Source organism: Lipotes vexillifer, unplaced genomic scaffold, assembly GCF_000442215.2.
Source record: "Lipotes vexillifer unplaced genomic scaffold, Lipotes_vexillifer_v1.1 scaffold791, whole genome shotgun sequence".
Lineage (NCBI taxonomy): Eukaryota > Metazoa > Chordata > Mammalia > Artiodactyla > Lipotidae > Lipotes > Lipotes vexillifer.
In genome coordinates, this window is record NW_006793445.1 from 360,171 (window position 1) to 366,529 (window position 6,359).

Sequence of the window (6,359 nt, forward strand, 5' to 3'; positions counted from 1 at the left end):
CCCGCGCGCCCCGCCCGCCCCGCGCGGCCCGGAGGCCGGTCCTGCCCGCGCGCCCCGCCCCCGCCGCCGCCCCCGCCCAGCCCCGCGCGAGCGCCGCGGTGCAGCCGCCGGGATGTGACCTTCAGAGCCGCCCGCACGGGATGACCGGAGCCATCGCCCCGCGGCGCCCGCGCCTCGCCACGGCCCCGCGGGCGCTCTGACCGCGCGCGCCCGGCTGCCGGCCCCGGCCTCAGTCCCGGCCGTCGTCCCCGTTCCCGCCCGCCATGCCGCCCGGGCCCGCCGCCACCCTGGGCACTGCGCTGCTGCTGCTGCTGCTGGCCTCCGAGTCCGCGCACGGTCAGTACCGCGCGGGGCCGCGGCGCGGGCTGGGCCGGGGGACCCGTCCCAACACCCCGCCACCCCGGGGGCGAGGGGAGCCCCGGTGCCCGTGCCCAGACCCGGCCCCGTGCGCGCCGACCCCGTGCGCCCTGGCCCCGCCGCGCTGACGGCGTGTCCCCGCTCTCTCCCGCCCGCGCCCGGGAAGCCGTGATCCTGCGGGCGCGCGAGGCGGCGCAGTTCCTGAGGCCCAGGCAGCGCCGCGCCTACCAGGTCTTCGAGGAGGCCAAGCAGGGCCACCTGGAGAGGGAGTGCATCGAGGAGCTGTGCAGCCAGGAGGAGGCCCGGGAAGTGTTCGAGAACGACCCCGAGACGGTGAGCGCGCGGGCGGGGGAGGTGTGCGCCCGGCGCCTGGGACCGCGAGGTGGAGCAGGGCAGCCGGGTCCCCTCGAGCGCCGTCCCTGCGGCGCCGCATTTCCGGGGACACCGTCCGTGCGCGCACGGCTGGGAGCCCCGGCGTCTGCGGCAAGTCCTTCGGCTGCCGGGCACATCCAGACCCTTATTAGGGGGGCGGTCGGCGCGGCGGAAGGGCAGGGTCTTAGGCGCCGGGACCCGGGCCCACCCTCAAGACTCCTTCCGAGGCCCAGTTCTGCTGGTGACGCCAGGTGCCGCCTTAGCTGGAGGGGGGTGGCGGATGTCGGCGGGAGGTCCTGCGGACGCCCTGCAGTCCTCTTCCCGCGGCAAGCCTGTGAAAGCAGCCCCTTTGAAAGAACCGTGCAGTGATATGACAGCTCAACCGGGATGCCGCAGGGTCCGTTTTAAAATGTAAAGGAAACAAATGGTTTAAAAAGCAGATCAGTTTCCTACCTCCCCGCCCCCTTAGCTAGACTGGAGGTGGGGTGGGGAGCTGCTCACAGCGCCCTGATCCGCATCAGGAGGGATGGAGCATTAGCTTCAAAGGCGTGAGGGCTGGAATTGCTGGCAGCAGCGGCTTCCGCGGCAGGAGGACGGGAGTAGAGCTGGAACACGTACCGTGGAGGGTCGGGGGCGGTCCGAGTGGACAGCAGGGACGGGCCCAGGTCCCGCCGCCGGTGCGCAGCCCCTGCGGAAAGGTGCACTCGCCGAAGCACCTGGTGAATTCAGGAGCCCGACGGGCTGGCTCAGGACAGATTTCTATTAATATGTCCTCGGAGGAGGTGGGGTGGCTGGGCACCCGAGCGCAGGGAGCAGCCCCGCTGTGGCCTCCGCGTCAGCGCAGGAGCTGTGCCACCTTCTGGGGGGGGGAGAGGTGGTGGCGGTGCCCTGGGGGACCTGGCGCGCGCCTGTCTTTGGGAAGGTAGGACTGACGGAGGTGGGGGGGGGGCTTACACCGCGTCGCTTCACGCCGAGAGGTCAGGGCGATTTCACAGCTGCTTTTGGTTCTACGGGAATTTGTCTTTTAAAGGATTCTTCTGGGAGGAAATAAATGTCTCGTGTAATAAACAAACGGCTGTGAGGCCCGTGGGCTTTGACTTTGATTCCCGTTTCTGACCGGTTGGTTTGACCATCCCTTCAGTCCCCTTTCCGAAACAAGCTTTACAGTGATGGCCCAGCTGTGCCTTCCTTCCGTCTGGCCCAGCCCGCGGCGGCGGTGGCTGAGCCTTGACGGGTGCTTCTGCCGCGACTCTGTCCTCAGTGTCCACAGCAACGCGGTTTGTTTTGCCACCGGTCTCTTCTGGCCTGTTTGCCCGTTTCTTTAATGGTGAGTCCCGGTGGCCCAGAGGAGCTGGCGTGGCACCTGCGGAGGAGTTCTGAAGGTCCTGCGGTGGGCTCTGTCCCTGCCCGGCTGCCGGGACTGTGTGCCGGCTTCAGTCCCGCCAGCCCCAGGCCCAGCCTGGAGCGCTGGCTTGTACGGAGTGTGGGACGGGCTTGCGGGTGACGAGACTTGAGGGCAACAAGGTCACCACCCACGCCGGCCTGCCCTGCCCTGCCCCAGTCCCTGCTTTCCAGGATGGAAAGGCCTTGGGCCTGGGCACACTGCACACTGATCGCTGCTCCACCCTTGCCAGAGCCATCCCCCCTCTGACTTAAACTGCTTTTGTGTTGAATTATAACTCCGTCTACAGTGGATGAAATGAAGACGAGACGAGAAAGCAGTGCTCACAGCCCATGACTTTAATGAGGCGCCGCCATTTCTGTGCAGGGACCTTGTACGTCCCACAGCGCCCTGACTTCCCTCCCTGCCGAGGTGGAGTTGCTGTGACGCCGGGGGCGTCCTCTCTCACATCCATCCCGTCTACCCCATCGGGAATTTGTGAACTCCTTTCATATCAAAGCCATCTGTAATTTTCCAGAATTCTGTCCTCCTTTCTGACCCCCATCCCCAAATCATAATCACATCTTTCCCTTTATTTACCAGCTTCCCAGGGTGGACCGGCCCCTTTTGTGCCTTCCCTTGCAGTCAATGCAAAAACCCCTCATCTCAACCCGCACCTTGCATCCTGTGTAGACCGCTGTGCAGACTGCTTGCTCTCTGTCTGGGTCTGGCCCTTGGTTTGTTGTCCTTTTCCTCAGGAGGTGCTGTGGAAGGCCGGGAGGAGCCCAGCTAGGGTCATGGGTTGAGGTTGGTGATGAGGGGCTCCTGCCTGTCCGGCCCTGCTCTGGTCGACCAGCTGCCCCTCCAGGCGTCCACACCATCCTTTCCCTCACTTTGGGGAGGTCCCAGATTCCAGGGACCTGGGATCCCTGGGAAACCCTCCAAACACAACTCACTGCTAACACACCTTTGGAGAAACAGCGCTCTTGAATGAGGCCATCCTGTGACATTACCAGTGAGTCCCTCTGCCCCACACAGTTTGGGGCTCTCTTGAGAAACCACATGTTGTTCCTTGTGTGTTTGCGGGGGGTGACCCAGGATGGGCGCCCTGACCTTAGTTCAAAAAGTCACCAGGACCTGGTTCTGTGACCGTCACGGGACCTCCCGCCAGCGTCCTGATGTGTGACAGGAGAGGCCGCAGACTCAGCATCCACTGGGCTGTGATCCGCTCGCCTGCTCAGGGGGGTGCTTGTAGGAAAAGCCAGTCCTTACCTGCCAGGGTCACCTCTGGGGCTGGCCTGTCCTCTGTGTGTCTGGCCGTTGCAGCCACACACACCTGGTGGAGGAGTGGAGGCCGTGCTGTCTTTCCCACTCAGTTCCTGGGGCTCTGGGGGCCGGTGCGGGGGGATGGGGGAGGACGCCCTGCGCCCTGATCTGGGGGCTAGGGCACCTGGAGCCGGCCCTCTGGGCGGCAAGCCGCTCCTGGAATCCGGAGGCTGTGCCCTCTGTGCTGGGTGTGTTCTAGGCTCTTCCTGCCAGGGCGGGTTGTTCCACCCTGGGCCTGGGCCGTTTTCCTCTTTGGGGATGGAGGCGCCTGAGGGATACAGCTCTCCTTTGAGCAGGTAGCTGTGGGCACCTTCCCAATTCCTGGGATTAAGGGAGCCTGGGGGCCTTCCTGATGCAGGTGTCGCCTGCCTCCCTCCTGCTGACCACGTCTCCTTCACATTCTTTGGGGCCGTGGGGGGAGCGTCCCCGCCCTGCCCTCCCCCCAGAGCCCGCGATTAGATTCCATCCTTATCCTGTTTTCCTTTAGCATTGTTACCCTCTCTTCCTGGCATTTCCCGCGTTCTGGCCTCTTGTCCAGAGGACTCTGGGTGCCAGGCCCCCAGGCACCCCTGCTGGGTCCCCTGAGCTCGCCCAGAAGCTCACCAGGCCAGCCCAGCAGTCACCTTCCCGCTTAAGTCCTTTAAGGCCAGTGGGTTCCAGACACCGATACCATTGCCCTTGGCCTCCAGAAAGGATTCTGGACGAAAGACTTACCCAGCCCGACCTGCGGCCCCGCATGGTTCACCACCTCCCAGCACCAGTGCCGCCCGAGGCCTGCGGGTCAGGAGGAATTCCAGGTCCTCGCCTTGGTTAGTTTGAGATGCAGACAACAATATTCACAGTGTTCGCAGCTTGGCCGGCATCCCACCCACAGGGCCCCTCTGCCTCCTGTGCAGCCCAAGCCTGACCTCTGACCTCGCGTGTTCACCCCGCACCCCGTGTCTCTCTCTGTCTCTGTCTGGTGGTGTCTGTTTGTCTCTCTGTCTGTCTCTGTCTCTCTCCCCACACCCCACCCCTGCTCTCTCAGACATGGGGGCCCAGTGGTGGTGATACCTCCCTACCCAGGAGGGTTTTCGGAGTGCAGTCAGTTTCAGAGCCCTGCAGGGCTGCCGCCGTGTCCTGAGCTGCGTCTGCCCTCCAGGGACACCTGTCTTCCTGAGACCCCAGAGTCTCTGGGGACAGCTTGCGGAGGGGCATCCCCGAGGGAGGTGGAAGCCCCTCCTTCAAGTCTCCCCTCTTGGGGTGGCCTAAGGGGTCTCAGGGGGCCCGGCAGGAGTGGGGAGGGGGCCCGCATCACCCCCAGTGACCTCCAGGACAGCCTCGGGACCCCTGCCCCCCACGCCTGGACAGCAGCCCCTAACACTCACTTGGACACTCACACACGCACTTGCACACGCCCTGCTCCTCCGTGCCACACCGGGGTCCATCGAGGAGTGTGACCAGGCGCCCTCCCTGCGCAGATCCAGCCCCAGCTCCTGGCCGCCTGGGCGGCCCCTTGCCCCATGGCTGCCCAGGCCTCCCCACTGGGCCCTGTCCCTCCAGGGCTTCCTCCCCTGGAGGCCCAAGGAAGCTGGCAGGGCAGGGCAGGGTCTCCGAGTCGTAACGTTTTCTCCAGAGCTGGCTCCGCACGGCTCAGAGGCCTGCGGACGGCTGGTTAGACGGGCCGGCATTCAGGCCCCCAGCGCGGGGCCTGCCGCTCCCCGGATGGCCTTGAGGGAGAGACAGGCTCTATCTGGACCCCCTTTGCTGCCCCTGTGCCTACAGACGTGCTTGTTTTAGTCCCGGGGGTGTGCCCAGCCCGGAGCTGGGCCTGCAGTGTAATGACAGGGCAGCCCCCTAAAAGACACCTCGTCCCAGCCTGCGGGCTTAACGTCTGTGGAAAACCAATTAAAGACATTTTGAAAGTCACCGCAGGTCTGCCTATGGGACTTAGGAAGAACACACCCTTTTAGAAGCTGATGCTTCTGGCCTGTTTCTCGAGATTCTGAGGTGCTGGGCTGGGACATTGCGAACCCCGCCAGGCTGTTACTTTGCTCTGGCTGCCCTGGCAGGTGTCTGGCATCTTCGTGCTGCTGCTTCTGTGATGCAGACTTCGCTGTGGTTTGAGGGTTAATGTTTGATGTTGGGGATACTCTGCCCCTTCGGTGGTTATTTTAGTCCAGTGATTTCGTTGCAGTCCTGGTGCGCACACCTGTAAATTTTGACCCTGAGAGAGTGCAGTTTATTAAGTTTTAAAGTAAGTTTTAAGGAGGTGTTGGAAGTGGACGAAGTTCTTTATCTGCCTCTGAGAAAAGGCATTTTGCACCAAATAAAAACACGTCCTTCAAAGGAGGTAGTGATGTGTTACTACCATCATACTTGATACTTTCTTGGACTTTTTTTTTTTTTCCAAATTCTAGGTGAAATTTGTTTCCTTCCAGTTAGTGCCCATGATAATAAAATACATTCTTTTCCACATCTGTCCCCAAACCCTGCCATCTAAACCCAGTTCTCTGAGGACCTCTTCTTGGAACGCTGTGCCCTGTGGAAATCCCACAGCTGGGCTGGACCAGCTCCCAGGGCGTCCGGGAAGGTCACTGCTGCAGCCACTGGGCTGGAGGCCAGGCTGGGGCCGCCTGCCCAGCACGTGGCATGACTGGCGGCCACAGGTACAGCCCCCAGGGGCCTCTGGTTTGGACACACGTTTCTTTAGTGCGATGCTGCAGGTTGAAATGGAAAACGTGTTAGGAGGTGGTTGTTGGCAGTTGTCGGGGCAGGGCGCGTTCTCCCATGGGGTGTGGCAAACCCTGACCCCTGACCCCTGACCCAGGTCTGCACCCACCACATGCATCCTCTGAGTCTCTCCTCGTTCACACCAGCCCATCCTGTGCTGCTCAGAATTGAACGCTCACGTGTGCGGGGCCGTGGTTCAGTAGGGCCCCGA

The 6,359-nt window shown here is 63.0% G+C and overlaps 1 protein-coding gene across 1 annotated transcript in view; it reads left to right on the forward strand.

The window, feature by feature from the left end:
- The first annotated feature begins 272 nt into the window (after positions 1-272).
- The window catches only part of GAS6 (growth arrest specific 6), a 33,783-nt gene continuing 27,696 nt past the window's right edge, over positions 273-6,359 (forward strand). The window contains exons 1-2 of the mRNA XM_007466354.1: positions 273-336; positions 524-690. The gene's annotated coding sequence lies outside the window, so the exon portion shown is untranslated. The remainder of the gene's footprint in view (positions 337-523; positions 691-6,359) is intronic.